The following is a 21,799-nucleotide window of genomic DNA, read 5'->3' on the forward strand; positions in this document are numbered from 1 at the left end:
AACGAATGGAGTATAGACTCAATATCATTAGATTAATATGATGAAGAATTGAAAGGCCTATATTTAAACAGCATGGAACCTGGTCCTTTTAATTAGGACTCACATTTTGTATGCAGGTCTGTTCTTAATACACAATCATACACTGATCCCAGGTTCCAGCTCATCCGCTCCGTTCTGTGTCTTTTAAGCTGTTTGACAGTTGTGTGCCAAAAATAACACGTGAAGTCTTCAAATGTTCTACTGTGTTTGTTATGTGTTTTTTTTTCTTCTGACATTTAAAAACTAATTATATGCATTTATAATGATACTGAATAAATCCATGACAACCAAAAGGTCTTTCTGTAACTCTTTTAAGCCTTTGATTTGCTTTCACTGCCGAGATGCAAAAGATTATTTGGAAAACCCTAGTTAATAATGCTAATGCCATGCAGTGAGCTCAGCATTTCTCTGAATTTTTCCATGGAGTTCTGCTTTTTTCCCAAATGGGTGTTCCTATAGCCCTGCCCTTTTAGGGTGTATTCACACTGGGAACGTCTGCTAGTTCACTTGCTTTGTTCCAGACTAAATAGAGTTTTTTTGTGTTTGGTGTGGTCCACTTTCATATTGCCCCTTTTGCAAGTGAACCAGCATTACGAAGCAAAACCACACGTGATCTGAGGTCATTCATTCAGCTCCAAACTGACACGGGGACAGTATTGACGGTCCCGTACATGAGAAGCAAAATAAAAACACACACTTCTTGCGCAGCGTGAACCTGTTGGCACTGTGCGAGAGACGCTCCCCTCTCCTTCATCTGATCGCTGAACACATTCAGCATTTTTACGCGTCCTCTCGATCAAATATAATATATTGTTCTGGGCTCCCGGTCAAACCACAACTTATCGTCCTAACAATGGCGACAACAACACTTTCCCATAATGTGAAGCTGACGGCAATTTATTAAAAAAGAAAAGAAAGAAAAGGCACAGTGCCTCCTGCATTTGGGTCGGATCGAGTCCGGAGAAATTCACACCACAAACGAACTGCAGCAGAGTGTGTATGGAAGCGCACCGAGACCACCTCTTCAGCTGGGTCTCGGAGCGTTTGTTTGGTCCGCCCCCGAGTGTGATTGCTGTATTCACACCTGTCTGAAAGATGCGCACCGAAGGCAGAAGTGCATCTGAGTTCGTTTCGACCGAACTAAACACGGCATGTGTGAATACACCCTTAGTCTAACAGGAGGGGCACTCAGATTTGTACATATGATGTGATGACGATCCCACACTTGAATAAAAACATCTGAATAAAGCAATCTTATGAGATGAAGTTTCCCTCATGCGTCCTAATTTAAGTTGCTTCATTGTTCAATCAACACAAGGCAGATAAACACAAAGTACACTCACACAAGGCTACAAGGACCTGCTGGTGCCAACTTATTTCTTTACTTAGCCTATAGGTAATTCATTGGATCTGTTCAACTCGTTCAATTGTTATAGCAATCACGATGTTTTTGTTTAGTCTCATTAGAAATTTGCTTAAACAGATGTTGGACAACGTTAAAGAATTATTAGGTCCAAGTCTCCACACTCAATGTACTGATGAGTGGTCTAAAGCATTTACTATTCTCCAGCATGCACCATACACTACACTTTTGGACACAACTTGGGACAGCCCTTTAATCTAGCTGCTGTCTTTATTTCATACTAAAAATATTATGAATAACCTGTACTGAATACAGTGATCTGTATGTTCAGTGCATAATCCCTAGATACAAGTTAAGGGGAGAGTTGTAAATCGAGACACAGCAATCAACCAGCAGGACCTGTAGGCTACAAGCCAAGCCCAAACAGTCCTGAAAAGAGGCACACAGAAATCAAGTAAAATCAGAAGCACCTGTGCATGTGGACAGTGGGTTTGACTGCTTGAACTAGGTCTGCATATTTATGCTGCTTTCATTTCATTGTTCACACTACAGGCGACATACTACCACGCGGAAATTGTACCAATTACAGCCTACTAATGAGCTAATTAAATACGCTAGGCAGTGGATAAATTAGTGTATATTTAATAACATCATACTTGTCTTTGCCTAACACATAAGTTGTATTAAAATGAACTATCAAGTTTGTTAAAGGTTGAGTCTGGAAAATGCTCATTGTCAAAATCCCTTTTTGTCAAAATCAGTGAATACATATCTCCTCATTATCAGCTACCTGTCTGTACTGTGTATGCACGCTGAAAAAAAGGCTCTACACAGGCATGTTGCTTGCTACGTTGGGCACTCTTTGTTTACATACCCGTTTACAGAGCCTATATTTGCTGTGTATTAACACCAGACTTTCACACACTACGGACAGGTAGGGGAACGTGAGGAGATATTCACTGATTTGAGGATTTTTTTTTTTGATTTTGACAATGGTTCTTCAAAATCACTGACTCCACCTTTAAGTAGGAACTCCAAAATGTAATTGGGCAGAGTCTATCCTGGATTGTAATAAAGTTATTGTATTCCCTAACAGTTTCTACCCACACACAGACAGACAGACAGAGCCCATCATGACAAGGGAATTTCATGCAGACCTTGTACTGACAAAGAAACCTTGCAGTAAGCTTCATTAAACACACAATGCCCTGTGCCTGGCCCCTCGATGCCGTCTCGCCTCAAATGAACTGAGCCAAAGGGTTCAGCTGGACGGAGGCCGAGGCTGTCAAACTGCTCGTTGTCTAGCTGCTTTCGATTTTGGATGTGTTTTTCACCGCTCCAGACAAAAAACAACCCAAGTGGGATATAAACAGTCCCGCAATCAGCAGCCCCCTAAACCAGCAGGTGTGAAAACAACATTACAACGAGTTAATGAAAGATTTGCTCAATGTGTTTTACTACCATAGGAGACTGTGATAATGAGAGTTTTATGGCTAGATTAAAAAGGGGCCAATTGGACACATAAAGTTCAGTGAATGTGCCACCAAGGGGTCAGCCCTGTGAAAACAGTTGTATAATGGGTTCTAGAAGGAACCTTTTCTAAAGTTTGTCTCTAAAGAAAAATCAACCCAAATTATTTCAAAGGGGTTATCTCAGTATAAGAGAGTGGTTTATTGCCAAGTAGGTTTACTCAATAAATAGGAAGTTAAAAGCAAGTTACGCAAAGGCAAGAATACAAATACAAAAGAAATGTGTGTGTGTGCGCGCGCGCGTGCGTGTGTGTGTGTGTAATATCTGTTTTTAGAATAAACAGCTATGGAGTGTGCAGAATGTTGAACAAAGAAATTGTAAGGTGCAGGACATACCAGTCCCAAAGATGTGATGTCATACATGTAGACATTAGTCAAGACTGTGATGATGTAATGTGTAGTGTCTATGGGAGGGGGTGAGAGTCAGTCCCAGGGCCTTTTTCTGATGGCCGGCTGCAAATGGGAAGAAACATTTTTTTTAATGGCCTGATGAGGTTTTAGTCCTGATGGAATGCAGCTTCTCACTGGCGGGGGAGTGTCTCAAGGAGTTTGTGATCGGGATGGAAGAGGTATCTCCAATCATCCAGATTGCAATCAATCAATCAATCAATCACCTTCTGAGCAGAGTAAAATGATGCACTGCAGCCTGACATTGTGCTTGACAGTGGCAGAAGTGTGCCAGATGGTGATGGAGGAGGTGAGGACGGACTCAATCCCTGCCTTCCGAATCGTATACTCTTTCTTTTTCTATTCTACATACTACATCCGACGATAAAAATAATCTAGTTAGGATGCAGTAGGCATACTATTGGGACATACTTTTACTTATTTGTTTCATCAAAACATTGCGCCTTGATCTTGCCTGTTGCTTTTATATCCGTTGCACCCCCGTTTGTTTTCATATGCAGGCTCCGTTGACGTGACATATCACTTCAGGTTAGCACTGGATTATGGGTCAAAATCGCCCACATAGGATGCTGTTTTCAACAAACAGTGAGGAATCTATCTCCAAGACAACTTAATCATGCTCCACCTTTTTCTTTACTGCTCTGTGAATTGAGATGGTTTTATTTATGCAAAATACTACAACCTCCAGATCTCCTCTGGATGTGGCTTAATGTAAGGCATGTATTTCATGGAACAGTTCATGGGAAAATAGACAAAGCCATTAGGATTCAATGGAATATACCTGCATAAACATCCCAAAGGCGTCATTCAAAGGACCATTAGTGAGCAACATGTGACACCCCTGGCTGCCCTGTCAGAGTAAATAGGGCCAAACTGGGAGGCAATGCAATCTAGATGGAAATTTGATCAGACAGTCGTATTAAAATGTTCTCAGGTGTTTAAACTATGTCTGCGATTATACTGGCAATCTCATTATAATGTGAGGACTGGATTTTATCCTGATCCGAGTCTGCATGGGAAATGTATTCACTGGCAAATGGTTTCTAAGTGCTGTTGTGTTATGCCTATCCCTCATTCGGCAACGCAATATACTCCTGTCAGTCCTTCCCCTTGTTTTTCCTATCCACATGTGTGAACTGTGGCTGGCAACCACATAGAAAAGTGGGTAACAGTTTGATAGTCCACTGTTGACACTCAACAAGCCATCAGTAGATATGAAGTTGATAGTTTGTTGAGAATCAACTATTTTCTCTGTTTTGCTCTGTTAATAGTTTGCAGACACTAAACTGTTTTCACTTTAATTTGACAGTCCTAAGACCTGTCTACTTACAGTATGTTTAGTTGAATATTGACTGATAGTTTGTCGACAGTCATATGACAATCAACAGATAGTCACCTACACAGGGTGCCTATTGATTGATAAAACATTCTCATCTTTATTTTACAATGAACATATATGATCAACAGAGGGTTGAATGTTCATTCATTAGATGTGTTCCTTGTGAGTGGGGGGAAAGTTGATCCATATGAAACGTAAGTTGAGTATTGGTTAATAACAGCAGTTGATAGTCAACTTACTAGAAGTTGACACTCAACTGATAGTTGAATATTTGTAAAGAACATGTAGTAAAAAGTACAATGTCTGTTGCAGAATGTTTTTGTAAAAAAAAATAACAAAATAAAATGATCCTATAGTTAACTGACAGTTGAAGTTACATGTTTGTTGACAGTTCTGTTGAGTGTCAACTAACTCAATGTTGAATATCAACTAAACATCTACTAATTGTGCAACTTGTAGTTAACTTACAGTTAGTTGAATGCTTGTTTCTTATCTGTTGAAAGAGCTCTGTTGAATATCAACTAACCATCTACTAATAATGCAACTAATAGTTAACTGACAGTTGGTTGAATGCATGTTACGTGTACAACACAACATTTACTAATAATGCAACTTATAGTTAACTGACAGTTGAATGCATGCTACATATCAACTAACTCACTGTTGAATATCAACTAAACATCTACTAATTGTGCAACTTGTAGTTAACGTACAGTTAGTTGAATACATGTTACTTATCTGTTGAGATAGTTCTGTTGAATGTCAACTCATTCACTGTTGACATGCAACTGCATATCTACTGATGGCTTGTTGAGTGTCAGCAGTGGACTATCAAACTAAAGTGTTACCGAAAAGGGATAAAAATAAAAATGTTGAACAATTTGTTTAAGTCCTTCTCTACAAAAGATAACTTTTGTGGTTGTAATGTTTTAATCTGAAAATCAGACAGCTTTCTCTGGCATGGGTGTACACCAAATAACTGAGAACAAATCAGGCTTCAGGATGCTTTCTCTATCAGGGTTATTTGCCAGACTTTGACTAAACCTTGGTAGAGTGACTGGGGGCTCACTCGGTTACTTAAAGGAGCAGCCCCACTTGGGTCTCTCACAACACAGCCCTTCTGCCTCTGATAAGTGGCAAGTAGTGGTGTGCAGGGAATGATAACTAAACTGTAAGTAGAAGAGTTTTGTATTGTTTTGACAGTTGGTGACAGAGATTCAGTGTGGGGAGACTACAGGACGCAGAGCGACTTGTGAAGCTGAAGTTTTTTTGTCTCTAACAGTTTCGTCACCGGGGGTGAAACATAGCGACTGATTTGCATTCTCAAATAAAAATCAGCGCAACTTATGGTTAAGATACACAATTGTAAACTATTCACCCCAACTAAATATTCTGAGTGAGTTTATATAATATTAAAAGAGTAGGAGCAAAATGCACAATCTTCTGGTAATCAATACTGTCAGAATAATTTCCCCTTGGAGCAGCAGAACGAGCTGTAAACAGTCCAATACTCTGGATTTACATTTATGTCGAAAATCGATATTCAATCTCCTTTAAGGTCGTCAGCATCTCCTGAATATATCCACTCTTCAACCATCTGAACTGATTGGACAAAGATCAGCTAACAGGAGCATGATATCACACTCCAAAGCAAATCGGAAACAAAAAGGCATATGTCCATGTGACAAAAGACCCACGTTGCTCACATAACTCTTGGCTGTGTCTGAAATCGCACACTTCTGTACTTACACTTACTTTTTTGAGTGCACTTTGTGCAAAACCGGAGAGTGTGCCAAAATGCAGTGCACTGTAAGTTCCTCGGTCGTGCACTCAAAACGGTCTAAAACTTGAGTGTAGAGCGATGGACACTTTCCACACTCAACGGCCGCCATCTTGCCTACGTAACGGAGAGGACGGGGCATTCTAATCAAAATAGAGGAGCTTGAAGCAACGATGGAGGCGGACGCGCTCTACAAAAGTTGAATTACACATTGTTTTTGTCTTTCCGCGACTAATGTGCCTGTTTTGGCTATCGGTAACGCAAGCAGAAAAAAATACCACCGAAGAAGAACCGTCAAAATGCAAAGTCATTTCCAGTAGGTGCGCGACGGCAGTTTGGACAGTGCACTGTAGAAATGAGAGCACTGCGTCTATAAGTAAGTGTACTGTAGGGATAATAAAGTGCACTCAATGTAAGTGCACTTACGTAAGTGCGCGATTTCAGACACAGCATTGGCCAGCCTTTGAGATATCCATGTCTGAAACAATGTAGTTTGTGTTGCTCACTAGATGGACTATTTACATATGAAAAAGTATTCACTACAACATCATATTTCTTTTTCGCAAAAAATTTTGTATGAGGTAATTTATCGTTTTGTATATGGTTTGGTGTGTTATATTTGTATTTTGTACAACCCTTTGATGCATTATCTATCAATGTATGTGAGGACTGGGGGGAGAGGGGGGGGGGGGGTTTTGGGACACAGGTGCGGACCAAGGGGTTTCTAAAAGTTATCCCCAGAGGGATAACCACTGAATCGCAAAAGCGAAGAAGGGGAGGGGGAGAAAGCAAAAAGCCACACAGGCTACTTTAAAATACCAAACTAAAGTGAGAACAAAACCATCACTGCCAAGCAGCTGAACGGACAGACAAACACTTCAACAATTATTTTCTCTTAAACTCAGAGGGCACTAGGATACAACCTCTCACTACCTCTTAAAGTGAGACAATGAGCAGCACAGAGCACTGGGGTCTCAGGGCATATATAATCTCTTCACACCTGGGTTCAATCAGCCAATCAGTGCACACACACCTGATTGCACTGAGGAAATCAGTCACCATTCTCACGGAGGCGAAAGATTCCGTGGACTCACAGGGCTGAAATCTACCGTTTCCTCACAATGTATCTATCTATCTATATTTCTATCTTAGCACAAAAATTAGGCAATTTATGTTTGGTCGAGTATTTTTCTTTAGTGTAACAATGCTTCTTGGCTATAAATATGATTATTATTAATATTATTATAATCTTCAAATTATATATCTTATTCTGCTATTGACTCTTATCTGGTGTTGTTTATTGGATTTGATGATTGAAGTCTGAAGAAAAAAATATAAACATTATATACTGTCAATTTTCCAATTAAATTATTTAACAAACAGCGGGCTCAGTAGCATGTGGAAGAACCATACACAGCCACAACAGCCTGAAACCTGCAAACAAGCCGTTTGGCATTGGCAAAGAAGATCTGGCTTGTTTTTCATGGCCGCGACCCACATACTCAACTCTGCTGCTCAACACACAAATGCATTTTATTTACAATCGGGGCACCATTTGAAAGGGAAATGAACAGGCTTTCCAACGGTATAAGATTCACCAAGAAGTATTGTAACAACAAAGAAATACTCCACCAAACACAAACTGCCTTACTTTTTGTGCTGAGTTTATCCTATATCCATGTAGCTATCTTTCAATGTATATATTTCTTTCCATTTATCTCTTTCCATTGATCTCTAGTATATATACAGTATATACTGTGTATATATATACTGTATATATTTATATACAGTATATATATACTGTACATAATAGGTGAGCTCTGGTTGGCTGGCAGTATTAGTAGTCTTGCCAACCCCTCTTGACAGCATTACAGCACGATGGGACTTCATATATCTGGCAGACCACAAATCTGATTTAGACCCTGAACGGAAAAAAAAACAATCGTTGCTGAGATAAAAGTATTTGATCTGGGTTTTCACAGCTCTTACGTCACACGTCTGACTGCAAAATACATCCATACTCTGAAAAAAATCTTGTTTTTACGCAAGGTGATTCTCATGCCTGTGAGCACTCAGATCAATTCTCACTCCCCCTGGGGATGACCAAGGGATGACCAAGGGATTGTTTTGTCATTGTTTTTTTCATCAAATCAGCAAATTGCTCATGGTGGAAATTGTTCACTTTTTGCATGATAGATTATGCAATTTCCTCCCTGCAATGCGTTGGGGAATATTAAGTGGTTTCACTCACCCAGTCAGATGAATGTGGAAAGGAGGGCTGCATACACAAAAACCCTCAACTATACTATACTGCTGAGGGTTTTTTTGTTGTTGTTTTTTTAGTACTCACAGTGGGTTTGAATGGAATCAGAAGGACATTAAAGTGGAACATTTCTTACATACATTCTTCCTGTGCACTAGCAAAAAGACTGCTCCTCCCACTTCATGATGCCTCCTGTTCTTACAAACTCCAATCTTTTTTCTGGCTATTAAGTATGCCAGAAAAAGATTTAGAATGTACCAATACATGCATATCAAATGCAGTATGCCAAAAATGCCAGGATGGCCTAATACATCCAATAGCATTTTGCAGTATGGAAACCTGCATGCTTTAGTATGCAGTATAGTAAAAAGTAAAAATGTGTAAATTAGAACCCAGCTCAGTGTCCACAGAGTCCTACCAGCTGTCAGTTGTGTTAAATTCAGCTTGATGAACATTTCCACAACACTCATTCACTTAGTGCAACAGCAGCGTCACGTCATACTCAGCATCCGGAGTTTCTGTTTTTTGATAGAAATATATTCACTAATCATTTCCCATTAGTGCTAGTAAATGTAGATTAGGCCTACACTGAATTGATCAAGAACACTTTCACACATGAAGGACGTTTGCAACAGTTGCACAAGGAAACATTGGTGACAGGAGTAACAAATTTGAAGTCTGTACATCTTTTGAAATCTCTTCAATTTTTTTGGACTGCTGTTTAGATGTTGTTGAAAGACCGGGAAAACTATGTTTCAACTGTTCATTTCTCTCTAATATTGAATATGCATAAGTAAATACACAATGATAAAAGTTGTAGTTTATAAAACAAAAACCACCTTATGTGTTATTCAATAAAAAATGGCCAATGGTTTTATCTCCAGAAAATCCACACACCCTCTAAGCCTGCTTGGTGTTTGGTCCACAAGTTGCTTTCTGTCACAGTCAATGACACATGGCAGTATTGACCACACACACACACACACACACACACACACACACACACACACACACACACACAACTATTCATATATTGGGTTTGACATTTTGTCAATCTCCCCTCAGGATATTTCACCCCACTCTCATCTTGTATTTTTGGCTCCGTTTTCGAACACTTTTTCCTCGACACATTTGTTGCCAGTATCTGCTTATATACTGTGGAGCTGAAGAAGTTAATCGGGCAGCTGTTTGTGATCTGTTGATGTTTTGAACGGTATGACTCAGGCTTGTCTTTGGCTTTCTCTGGAGTTTCACACCATTTTCTTTAGCTTGTAATAGTGAACCCTAACCAGCAGAGGGCCCACTGAAGAGGGTAAATACTGGAGAGTAATGTCCCGTATAGCTGCACACTTGCTGGGATAAAAAAAAAGGCTTTTGTTAAACATAGTGAATCAACAACTCAAAATACCAATGACCCCCCCCCCCCCCCCCCAAACTTTAAATTCAGTTGGAAACTATGTGGAGCATAATTTTATTGTGCATTTTACTGAGCAGCCCCATAATATGTATTGATAAAGCCTGGCACAAACTACACAGGAACAGGGACATACAGTAAGTGCAGGTACTCATGTATAAGTGCTTTTCAAAGAAAGGACAATATAGTTTAATCTAGACGTTTGAAAGACTGACAAAGAATACATATGGTACAGATAAAGGGAGTGAAGAGAGATAGCTTCTTAGGGGATTATTGTTGTTTTTCTTCTTAGGCTTTCCCTAGGATTCAGATCCACACACTGATCAGGAGTTCTATCCAAACATTCCTCCATCCCTTATTACTGTGATTATTGGCACTGGTGTGCAGTAAGTGGCCTACTTTTTAAGGCTGCAAATTAAGGAGAGACAATATAGAGCAAAAAAGCTTCATTTACACTTACCAATTCAACCCATTTCCTAAATCTACAATAGGTTATCCTCTTGTGCTCAGTTTGTGAAGTCATGCATTACTGACACTTATTTCCTCATAAAAACACAATGGAATCTTGAATGAAGGGAGGTGTGTGTGTGTGTGTAGGGATGCTAGAGTGTAGGTCTCTGGGCATTGTAGGACCACACAGGGCTCCAGACTGATGGTTCATCTTTTCAATCCACCAACATGGCCCTCTGCCTGGATGCAGAGCCAAGTATAATCAATCAAGCTGCTGACTTGTCGCACAGAGACACACTCTGGGCGCAGTCTTTCAATGTCTTTGGAGAGTGATGGCTTTGTGTCTTCTTAGCTGTGATGTTATCTGTGAATCGGTTTTGTCTAAGAGATTCACCATACTCTAAAAACATTCCATCCCCAATCCCATGTTCAAAGATATGAGTCGACTGAGACAGATGTGATTGAGCGTGAAACATTTGAAAACGCTCAACAAGTCACTGAAATATTTATTACCTATAGGAGTTTTTATATTAAGAGATGTTGTTTGTTGTTTATATCTTAATACACTCAGTCATCATGAAAACGGAGTAAGGATGTCAAAATGAGACTGCCAAATTAGTTATTCTTAGAAAGGAGACAAGTGGGGCTGTTGTTTGGAGGCTCAGGTGTTTGTTACCTGACCCATTAAAGGTGTATTCCCGGCTGCTCTTGCCGTGTAGACAGCAGGGGGGTCTTGTTGTAGCCCTGGTTTGATTGGCCTGCTGGAGGTCCAGCTGGAGCCAGGCATCCTTATCCATCAGCCCCAGACCATGCTGTCAGGGAAGTCTCTGAAACCACCACGAAACAATTGAAGAAACCGCTGTCCACATCCAAGCCGCCACAGCCAATTAAGTAAAACAAAAGGTCTTTCGTAACATAACTGAGCCCATTAAGGTGTTTAATTCTCTTAGAGCTCCAAATACACTAGGAGCTTGCGTGACTTGGCAGTCACAAGATCCTTTAGCTAAAGTTGCCTTATACTGTACATGGTGATTCTTGCATGATCAAAAATAAATCTTCACTTTCCCTTTTGCTCAAAGAAATAGGAAAATGTACAATAAAGCTTAACGTGAAAGTATGTAGGGAAGTGGAGATTACTCATGCACTCTAATCTTCCCTGAGTGGATTGTTATTACCTGAAACAATGTTTTATCTGTGGCAGCCCTCCATTGATAACTCAGCCAGATTGTTTCTTCAGTCCTCGCCTCATTTCAGACTGCAGCCGAGTGTCTTCTCTAAGAATTGTATGACTTCAAATTATATTCATATATTTGCATGAAAGGGGAAGGGGGGAAAACAAATCCCATTTCATATTTTAGATGTTATTCCTTCAGTTAGTGTGTTATGCTTCAGTGATGGCACATCGGGGAATGAGCCACACACACGTCCAGATGGTGCCGCCTGCAGTCTCTCTGCTGCTGTCTCACAACTTTTCATCTCAAAGAAGATGGCAAGACAAAAACCTGAGCTATACACAAGCTACACAATGTCAGGACTTACAAATGAGCTGGATGCTAGGTTCAGGATTTCATGTTGTTTTACATTTACAGTTGAATACATGCTGCTGACTATCGGGGGATTATTTGAATTTTAATCAAAAAGCGAGTCCCTCATGCACTCTCCGCCTCAAAATGTTAACTTGCTGACTAAACCTCTATGAATACGATCATGGATCAAGGGAAAGTCATTTTGTACTTACCTTGCAGAGGATGTTCAATTTTTTGACTTACTGTATTTTAATACTGATATCATTTGTCAGGACTTAATGAAACCTCTCACAAAAAGCCACTGCAAAAAGAAAAGAATTCTCTGATCCGACCCACTATTAGGCTTGTGGATTGGGTTTGGTCAGGCTTAGGGGTAACACTGTGTTTTGAGTTGAAATTACTTTTTGGTTGAGGGAAGGGAACAATTGTGGTCACGGTTAGAATAAACCAACATCAGGGCGTTGTGAAGGCCTGGAGGCTAAGGCTGACCATGAACCACAACATGTTGAATCTGAGTTAATGTTCATGTCCAGTATCTGAATTCCTGGATATTAAATGTTCATGTGCAATTTTCTGTAAAGCTCCCTGTAATATTTGATCGGCAACACTTTACAATAAGGGTGCATTAATGACTGATAGGTAATGCTTACTTACCACTATTAATGCTAACTATAATTTGTCAACTAATGCTAAGTTAAGCATTAACTAGGCATAACAGTTAGTCAATGCTTAGTCAATTAAAATTAAGCATTAACTACACAGTAATTAATGCGTAGTTAATGCTTAGTTAATGACCATGAAGCATTATTTAAGCATTAACTTACAGTTAATGAATGTACCCTTATCGTAAAGTGTTACCAACATGGTTAAATTGCATTTTAGTTAAAAAAATAACAATGTACATTAATATCCTAAGATGTTTTGAAAGAGAATGTTAAGCATCACTCAGTTAAAGTAATGGTAGTTTAGCCAGAATATTATACAATTCACAGTATTTATAAAGTGGTCCATTCTATATTTCAAATAAAAATGTCTCAACATATTGAAATTATGGTCAAACCTGATACTGTCTGCAATCCCTGATCCTCTTCCTCATGTCATTATTTTCTTCCTCAGCTCTTTGTCTTTTATTACTCATTAGTTTACCCGAAGGCTTTTCTCAAAGGAGCATGAAAACTAATATTGGACTAAATATAAGCCACACCAGGCAGTTACTGTTTATAAAGACAGGAATTGTCTGCTTCCCAGCTAGAACGATATATTAATGAATAAAAAACTGTGTTGCATTTTTGGGAAAATGAAAATGAGTTCCCTGCTGTGCCGGCAGTCATGCATATGCATACGTCTTCATTTGTCTACCTCCCATTATACGACAGAGTTGGCATGGTCCTCCTGACTCAGCAGCCACCCACTGTCCCCGCTGTGAAGCCTCAAAAGCAGCACATCTCCCCCTGCTGTTCTCACCATATTTGTAAAAAATCCCCCATATTGTCTGGGAAATGGAACAGCCAGGGACCATCATCAAAGAAGTCAATGCTGATGCCTGAATACCTTTAGAGAAGAGATCAAATAGGAGGAGCATGTGCTTTTGTTCGGAAAATGAACGTTTCAAGTGATTCTCTGTCATTGTAAAGCTGTATCGTCTTGGGTGTTTGAAGATCCATTTGAGCCACACTTCTTCCCTGATTCATCACAGCTTCCCCCTATGACAGAACTAGAGAAGAGGAGGTACATCTATAATAGTAATAGTATAAGGTTTTATGGTTGAACAGAGACTTTCAGGTGGCCTGTGACTTACAGTATGAGGAATATGTCAACTGTAGGGGGGGAAAGGCATTACTGTAGAGGACAATAGCATTTTAGGAGAAGAAAAGTATTTGCTTTCAACTAGAATACTGAAGAATGGAAAGCACTTAGTATGTGGAGAGTGCAGGAAGTTGTGGGACAATGATTAGCTGCTAAAACAGATGGAGTTTGCTGTGATTCCAGTGAAATACTGCAGACTGCCTCAGCTCCCAGAGGGGCTCTGGATCATATACCATTCACCCTGAGAAGATGCCACAAAGGGGTTTTCTCTCTTTTTCAAAAAACTGTTCTGGGTGATCATCTTTCATGAGTGACTTAAATCTATAGTACATGACTTTTTCATATAAATGAATTGTGGCTACATTCAAGCCATCGCAAAACAAGTTGACACAGGGTGGATTAAGCCTATCCGCTCCACAAAACTCTCTCTCTGTGTTTCCGGGTATGGCAGCTATCACAAACTAAGAAATGAAACCAAGAAATGTGTCAGTTTTTGATTTTACTGCTAAGAAAAAACCTAAACATATAGCAGAAGGATCAAAATCCATGTTCGATCACCAAAGGCTTACCTCATAGATTCCCCAACATTGTTGTTGTAATCAAGATTCCTCATAGAGGCAACATAAGTTACGTACTATAGTTTTAAGAGCACATATTTGCGGTAACACTTTACAATAAGGGTACATGAAATAACTGTTAGTTAATGCTTAAATAAGGCTTAATGAGCATGTACTAAACATTACCTAACTGTTAATAAATGCTTAGTAAATGCTCAATAAACGTAAAGCATTACCTAACTGTTATGTTTAGTTTATGCTTAACTAAGCATTAGTTAACGAAGCATTAACTAACCGTTAATAACTAAGCATTAACACTTACTTAATACTTAATAGGCATTAACTACGCATTCACTAACCATTAATAGCATTGACTTAGCATTAACTAAGAGTTAATTAATGTACCCTTATTGTAAAGTGTTACCCAAATTTTATTATCAGAGGAATCCCTCATGCAACGTTTCAGATTCAGATTCAGAAAACGTTATTGTCTGTCGCAACAGAAAATCATCTTTGACATGGCTCGACATATAAACAGGACAATGTACTGATATGCATTCATACAACATTGATTTCTGAGAGCACACACAGTGTGTATAGATCTTAAAACAAGTATATATATATTAAAAACTGTAAAAATAAACAAGATAAAAGCTGTGGATATGTGCAAAGTGTAAAGTGACAGTGCGTCAGGGTTCATTTGTCCATTGTTCATTGTTTATTTAAGCTGTTTATGGTAATGGGTATGGAAGAGTTTCTGTGAATGTTTTTCTTAGATAGGGGTACTCTAGGGGTTTTTAGTCTATAGCTTCTTTTTGTCCTGAAACCAACTCAAATCCAGCACATTCTGTACCATTTCTTAGAAGATGGATTCCGTTTACAAATGTTCTTGCACGACATTAATCTATCAGTTGTGTGCAAAGAACTTCTAGGAGCCTTAAATGTTTTGGACAGAAGAAAGATATTTGCTGGCAGCTGAAGCCAGTGCAGATCAGAATAGAGCCCAGTGCAGGGCCAGATGGCAGGCAGGCACAGTGGAGAGAGCTCTGTGCCATGGAGATCATCCTTCAGGTGCTGGACCACAACTGAACCCACACAGTCCCTGAGTTCCGAATTGCATACTCTTTCTTTATTCTATTCTCTATACTACATCTGACGATAAAAATAATGTAGTTAAGATGCAGTATGGTACAATTGGGACATACTTTTACTGTTTTATTTCATCATAACATCGCGCCTTGATCTTGCCTCTAGCTTTTATATCCGTCGCATTCCTGTTGGTTTTCATATGGAGGCTCCGTCAAATAGGATGCTGTTTTCAACAATAAAAATCTTGGCCGGATGTAGTAGACATCCGGGTCTTTCTAACCATCCCAAATCTGGCCACAAGAATGGGGACATCCTAAATCTTTTTTCTACCATACTAAATTGTAGAAAGTGTGCGATTCGGAACGCAGGGTGTGTCATTCCTGAACGCTCCTGTGTAACGCAAAGAAACGTTGTCCAAACATGTCTGACCAATCTTCAAGGTCCGAAAAAGAAAAAGATGATGTTTGCATGGTAATGTATTGTCGGTGCTGTATCTCTACATTTCCTGTTTTGATACTTTTGAATTTTAGTACGCACTGGTTTTGCATTTTAAATACTGTACTAAATGAGGTTACGGAACTGGACTAATACTCAAATATACAAATGAACCGTAGATGTCAGTTAAAACCTGGCGTGTATGTTTGAAAAACCTTGGTCACGTCTGAAGCTGTCATCAGCCCTTTCCCTGCAGAACAAGTTGTTTCATTAAGACACAAGGCCCTGGAACAGCTTATACTGTATAACCTGGTGCTGGAACACACATCCACGTCAAGTCTGTTGGTCTTCTTTAGGCCATTGTTCAGGGATTTTTGTGTTTAACAAGACCAATAACCTAGTTATTCTTGAATTTATTGGGTGATTCTTTGTACAAACGTAACAATGCAATTTGTGCGGTTTTACAGCCAATCCATAATGCTTTAAATTGTCTCAGATACCAGCCCTGCCGAGCTAGTGTGACACATTAGGAGTGATATATGAAGCGCTCCTTGTAATGTGACAAATGGCTGGCACTTTGCCTCAGGCTCTTGCCTCAGACTCAGCGGACACTCACAGACCACTCACAGAGACTGAGGCCCAGATTCAACCATGTGTGTGTGTGTGTGTGTGTGTGTGTGTGTGTGTGTCTGTGTTGGTGCTTCTTGTACACATGTTGATGATTCCACAATGTTTCCGCATCCTAAAAAATAGTCACAGTGAAGTCCATTGATTATCCAGGATAACTGACACATTTCCAATTTCAAAAATGAAAATAAAAACAGAAGGCCATGACAAACTATTTTCTGTTCTTTGTGTTCTCCTCTTACCATAAACAATGGGCTCTTACATGAACATGACATTTCCTGCCAGCATTTAAAGACTTTTCCAGTAGAGGTTTTTTTTTGTATTTGTGGTTTGATGTGAACCAGTCCCACTTGGGAAAAAAAGGTGATGTCACATGTTTGGTTGCCCCAATCACAATTTAGCATTATGTCAATTGGAGGGTAGGAATCTTTGCAAATCCCATAATGCAGTTCAAATCCAAGTCTTGATTTAAGGATTCAAATCAGAATTGATTCTCATCTTATGTTTATTGTACACTAAAATGCACTATGGGACTAGCCTGGAAATCCAGACCTACCGCTGGCCAATTAAATTTGCTCAGGCAGTTGGTCTGGGCACGATCCATTGAAGGTCATCAAGTATGTCAGAAAATTCTGAGTTGCCAATCAAATCGTTCTATCTGAAATGGGCGGGCCAGAGCCCTATGTATGGTGCTCTGGGGCGGACGTTACCGGATGACGACAGTGCTGGGCATGCACCGTCAAAGCCGTGATGATAAACAACAAAGGTGGCTGCGGATACGTTGTTACAGTGTGAAAAAAAAAATGACATTTATATTTTTTTGCACATTAACAAATACAGTAGCTAAGTCAATTTCCTTTTACTGGTGATATTGGTTGAAATGTAAACAAAAAAAGGCTTTTCGAAACAGGGCTTGATTTGTAGTGTGAGGCCATGATATACTACACTTTAACTTGTCTCCCAGTTGTCTTCATTTGCTCTAAGCCCCCCCTCCCCCTACCCCTGCTGTGTCAGACTTTAAACCCCCCCTAGTCCATGTGTTCAGAGTGCTGTGCAGTGATATGTTGGAAACATTGTGTTGTCTCCAGCAGTAGAGATCACCCTCTGTGCTGTAACTCTAGTACCAGCCAAAGCACAACACTGTACATGGGGCATGTCTTGGTGAAATGAAACAGACTATATGGAAACAGATTGTTTTTTTCCCTCACCCAATCTGTATAGCCTGGAGGGTTTAGTAGAGTGATGCAATGTGCTTTGGTTTCTGGCTCGCTTTCAGAGCACCACTGTGCTTACATTATAAATACTAGTGCATTGCCCGTAGGAAGCAGGTCTGCTGTGTGTGTCCCGCTCGTCACTCATTTCAAGCTTTGGTCGCAGCAGCCAATCAAACCAGAGGGAGGCGGGGTTTAGCCGGAGACTACTTCTTGTCCGTCGTTACTGTGGCCTTACGTGTGCGCATGTATTCGCCCCCAGCATGATATAAATATGATATCTTCTACATATTTGGTCCAAAACTTCATAATCAATCAAGGATGCACACCTTCGTGCCGTGCGCAAGCCATATCCAGAAGCTCAGGCCGAACAGTGAGAGAGATATGCGAGTCACAGACACACAGACAGACAGACGTTTCTTGCTTTATAGATAGATTGAATAGATTGACTTCCCTTTTTCTAACAAAGCTAATTATTTGGTTATTAAGGTTCTCACCACTGCAGGCTAAAATGTAGTTTTTTTCAAGCACTGGTCAATTTTAAGATTTTTGTCTTGTTTGCTTCTTCTTTGAAACTAGTATACAAGGTCCAAGATGTACATTTAGGCCCCCTGGTGGCGGTGAAGAGCTGAAGGTCTGGATGATGCTGATAATGATGTGATGAGGACTGGAGGTGAATGGGGTGGAGGAGGGTTGCATCTGTCATTGAAATTGCATCGATCGCTGAAATGAAAACTGATAGCAATTTGAGGACGGTTTTAAACTTTTTTTTTTTTTAACCTTTATTTATACAGGTAAATCCCATTGAGAACAGAGACTCTTTTTCAAGGGAGACCTGTTCCCATTCTCACGTTACCATTCACACACACAGTCATACACCGATAGCAGGCTTACTATCGACATTCACATGAGGCAAAGTGGGTGAAGTGTCTTGCCCAAGGACACAACAACCATGACACAAGTGGCAGGGCGGGAATCGAACCTCCAACCCTTTGATCATCAGCCGACCCGCTCTACCAACCAGAGCCGGCCCAAGCCTTCAGGGGGCCCTAAGCGAAATATGATTAGGGGGCCCCTCTCCAATGTTAGCGCTGCTGAAAACTATAGATCTTTGTTAAATATCATTCACACACCCAGTGTTTTCCGCTAGTGCCTCCACTGTGCGGCTGTGCGAAAATATTATACAGCCGAGATTCAGACCCTCCTAGGGAGGTCCGGGGGTATGCCCCCCCAGGAGATTTTTTTAACCTTTTTAAAGTGAAATGCATGAATCTGGTGCACTTTGAGGAAAATTAAGAGGCTAAATCTGAGGAATTTTGTGTGAACAAATTATTTGGAGACACTGGGTCAGATGAATTAGAAGCTATTGAAGAAGGACACATGGATTTTCCATAAAAATATTAATATAAAATAAAATATTATGGAGGGTCCTCTGGGTTGGGCTTGGAGCTCTTTTTCTTTTACGGGACATATTTCTCTGTAATATAATGAATGCATTTAAATGCAGTGTGAGGAACTAAGCAGAAGAACTCTGTTGTCCAGCTACTGTATCTTTTTTGCACAGACAAGGCTGAAATAGGCTATAGACCAGGGGTCTCCAACCTTTTTTCAACTGAGAGCTACTTTGAAAAAATGTAAGTGGCCAAGAGCTACTTGTATCAAATCGCTTATATTTATTTACATAGCACACATCAAATGAATTAAGCTTCTGTTTGTACACGTGTGAAATTGCATACCTAATGCTTTTCATAAATCATTTCCCATCAAAGGTCCAAGAACACATTACTTTACACTTTTTGTGGGCCACATATCACTGAAAATTGACATCAATGTCTATTACACTTCTTATTGTGACGCAACAGTGTTCCCCCCAGGAAATGTCTTAGTCAAGGCGGTCACCACCCAGGTGTGGAGGAGGCGCGGCGCAACGCGGCGCGCTGAAAATTTTGGGGGTATTTTGCTCAAAGATGCCAATACGCACTACAGAAATAAACAACTGCTTATTTGAATAAAACAGACAACTGACCTTACAGTTGTACATTTTTAAAGTTCCTTTTTGGATAGGGGGCTGTTGTGAGATTATTGTGGACAATTAGGCCTACTGTGATAACCTATAATTCATTAATGGTTATTATTAGCCTACTTGCTTGATTTCTTTTTAAATACAGAGGTTATTGGTCGTTTTGGAACATGTATTTCCCAATTTAAAACGTAAAAATAAAGCAGCATTGAAAATTCAGAAAATAAATCTTGTATGGCTACACTAGCAGGCTGTTTTACAAATAACTCAATAGTTGAAATAATAAATAAAATGTGTTTTCCCCTTAAAATGATTAAATACATTTATGCAAAGGTCAAAGACAGTGCATGCCGTAGTCATGCATGGCCGCATGCAGAGCCGCAGAGCAGCACACACACCAGCTGATAGAGAAACGCTTTGAGACACATGTGAACATTTATTTACCGCAAATCGCAAAGTTTTGACCATGGGAAGAGGTGCATTTACCTTCATCAGATTTTGTAACTTGTAAAAAAAAAAAAAAAAAAAAAAATTTTTGACAAGTCGGTCAACCTATCAGGCGAGCTACTGAAAACCCGCCCGCGAGCTACCGGTAGCTCGCGATCGACCTGTTGGAGACCCCTGCTATAGACTATACACAGTGCATGGGCAACTGAGGGCAGCCCCATTTCCAATTGTTTTTAAATAAACTCAATACACACTGTGCATGGATGTGAACGTGACATGATCAGATAATTTCGGATTTCCTCCCAGATGAACTGATTACATTTTTAGGCTATTAATTATCTAGACCAAAACATTTTATTCCTTTTTTTGTATAACTCACATTTGCATAATATGATGTTAATATCAAACACACAAACTAAAAAAAAAAAAAAAAAAAACTTTTTTTTTTTTTTTTTTTTTTTTTTTTAGGGGGCCCCCCAGGCATTCGGGGGCCCTAAGCGGCCGCTTAGTTCGCTTATGCCTCGGGCCGGCTCTGCTACCAACTGAGCCACAGTCGCCCCAAAACTAAAAGTTTTTTCCCCAAAAGATGTTAAGGTAAATGTAGTCTCGCAAAGCCAGACCAAACTACAGCACGTAGTATGGTCTGGAAGCACTCTGTTTAGAGCCGTCTATTCGGGTGGGGAAACCGGGGGAAACTGGACTAGCCTGTTTGTATTTGTTTAAACCAATCACAATCATCTAGGGCGGGGCTAACCCCGGGAAGCAGCAGCGGTGTCCTGCAAAATAGTGCCGGGGGGGGACTTATTTTGATGGAACGTCTTCACGTCCAGAGACTGTAAGAGAAATGGCTAAACCCGCAAACGCCACACAAAAACTATTAAAGACAAAAGGAATATACATAGTGTGTTGCTTTCTAACCAGCATGTCAAGACACCATACACTTTAGCCCCCGAGGAGCTCACGGGATAACTTAACCGGAGTTAACTAGCCACGTAGTGTTATCTCTGGTAACATTATCATCGGCGGTTGAGAGGACGGCTACGGCGGTCGAGCAGAATTTTTAGCATTCGAGAACTTATGTCACCACCTCCTATCGCTGTAGTCAGAGCCGTAGTCCGTCTGTTTACAGGCAGAACAGGGTTTTGACGTTGTGAGCGCTACACCAACTGCAGCAAGTAGCCGTAAGAGTTGCTAGGTGATAGTGGAAGCCGTTGGAATCTTTCCCCGTCGCTAAAACACCGCTGCTTAGTCCCTCACCAAAGAAAGGGAACGGCGGATCTTAATCTAGCTGGTTATAAGGTCCGGTGCTCAATTCAAACCCCCACGCTTCATTTTCCAGAGTTTATGAGGGTATTTCTGCCCGGGGGTAGTTGTACAATGAAGTTGGACAGCTAGGCTAGGCTAAGCTAGGCTGCGTCCCGGACCGCCGCCGCCAATATTATTATCCCGAAGTATAGCCACACTTTATTTCTGTCTACAGTAATGTGACTTCTCAC

This window comes from Ammodytes marinus, assembly GCF_949987685.1.
Source record: "Ammodytes marinus genome assembly, chromosome: 4".
In the NCBI taxonomy this organism is placed as follows: domain Eukaryota; kingdom Metazoa; phylum Chordata; class Actinopteri; order Uranoscopiformes; family Ammodytidae; genus Ammodytes; species Ammodytes marinus.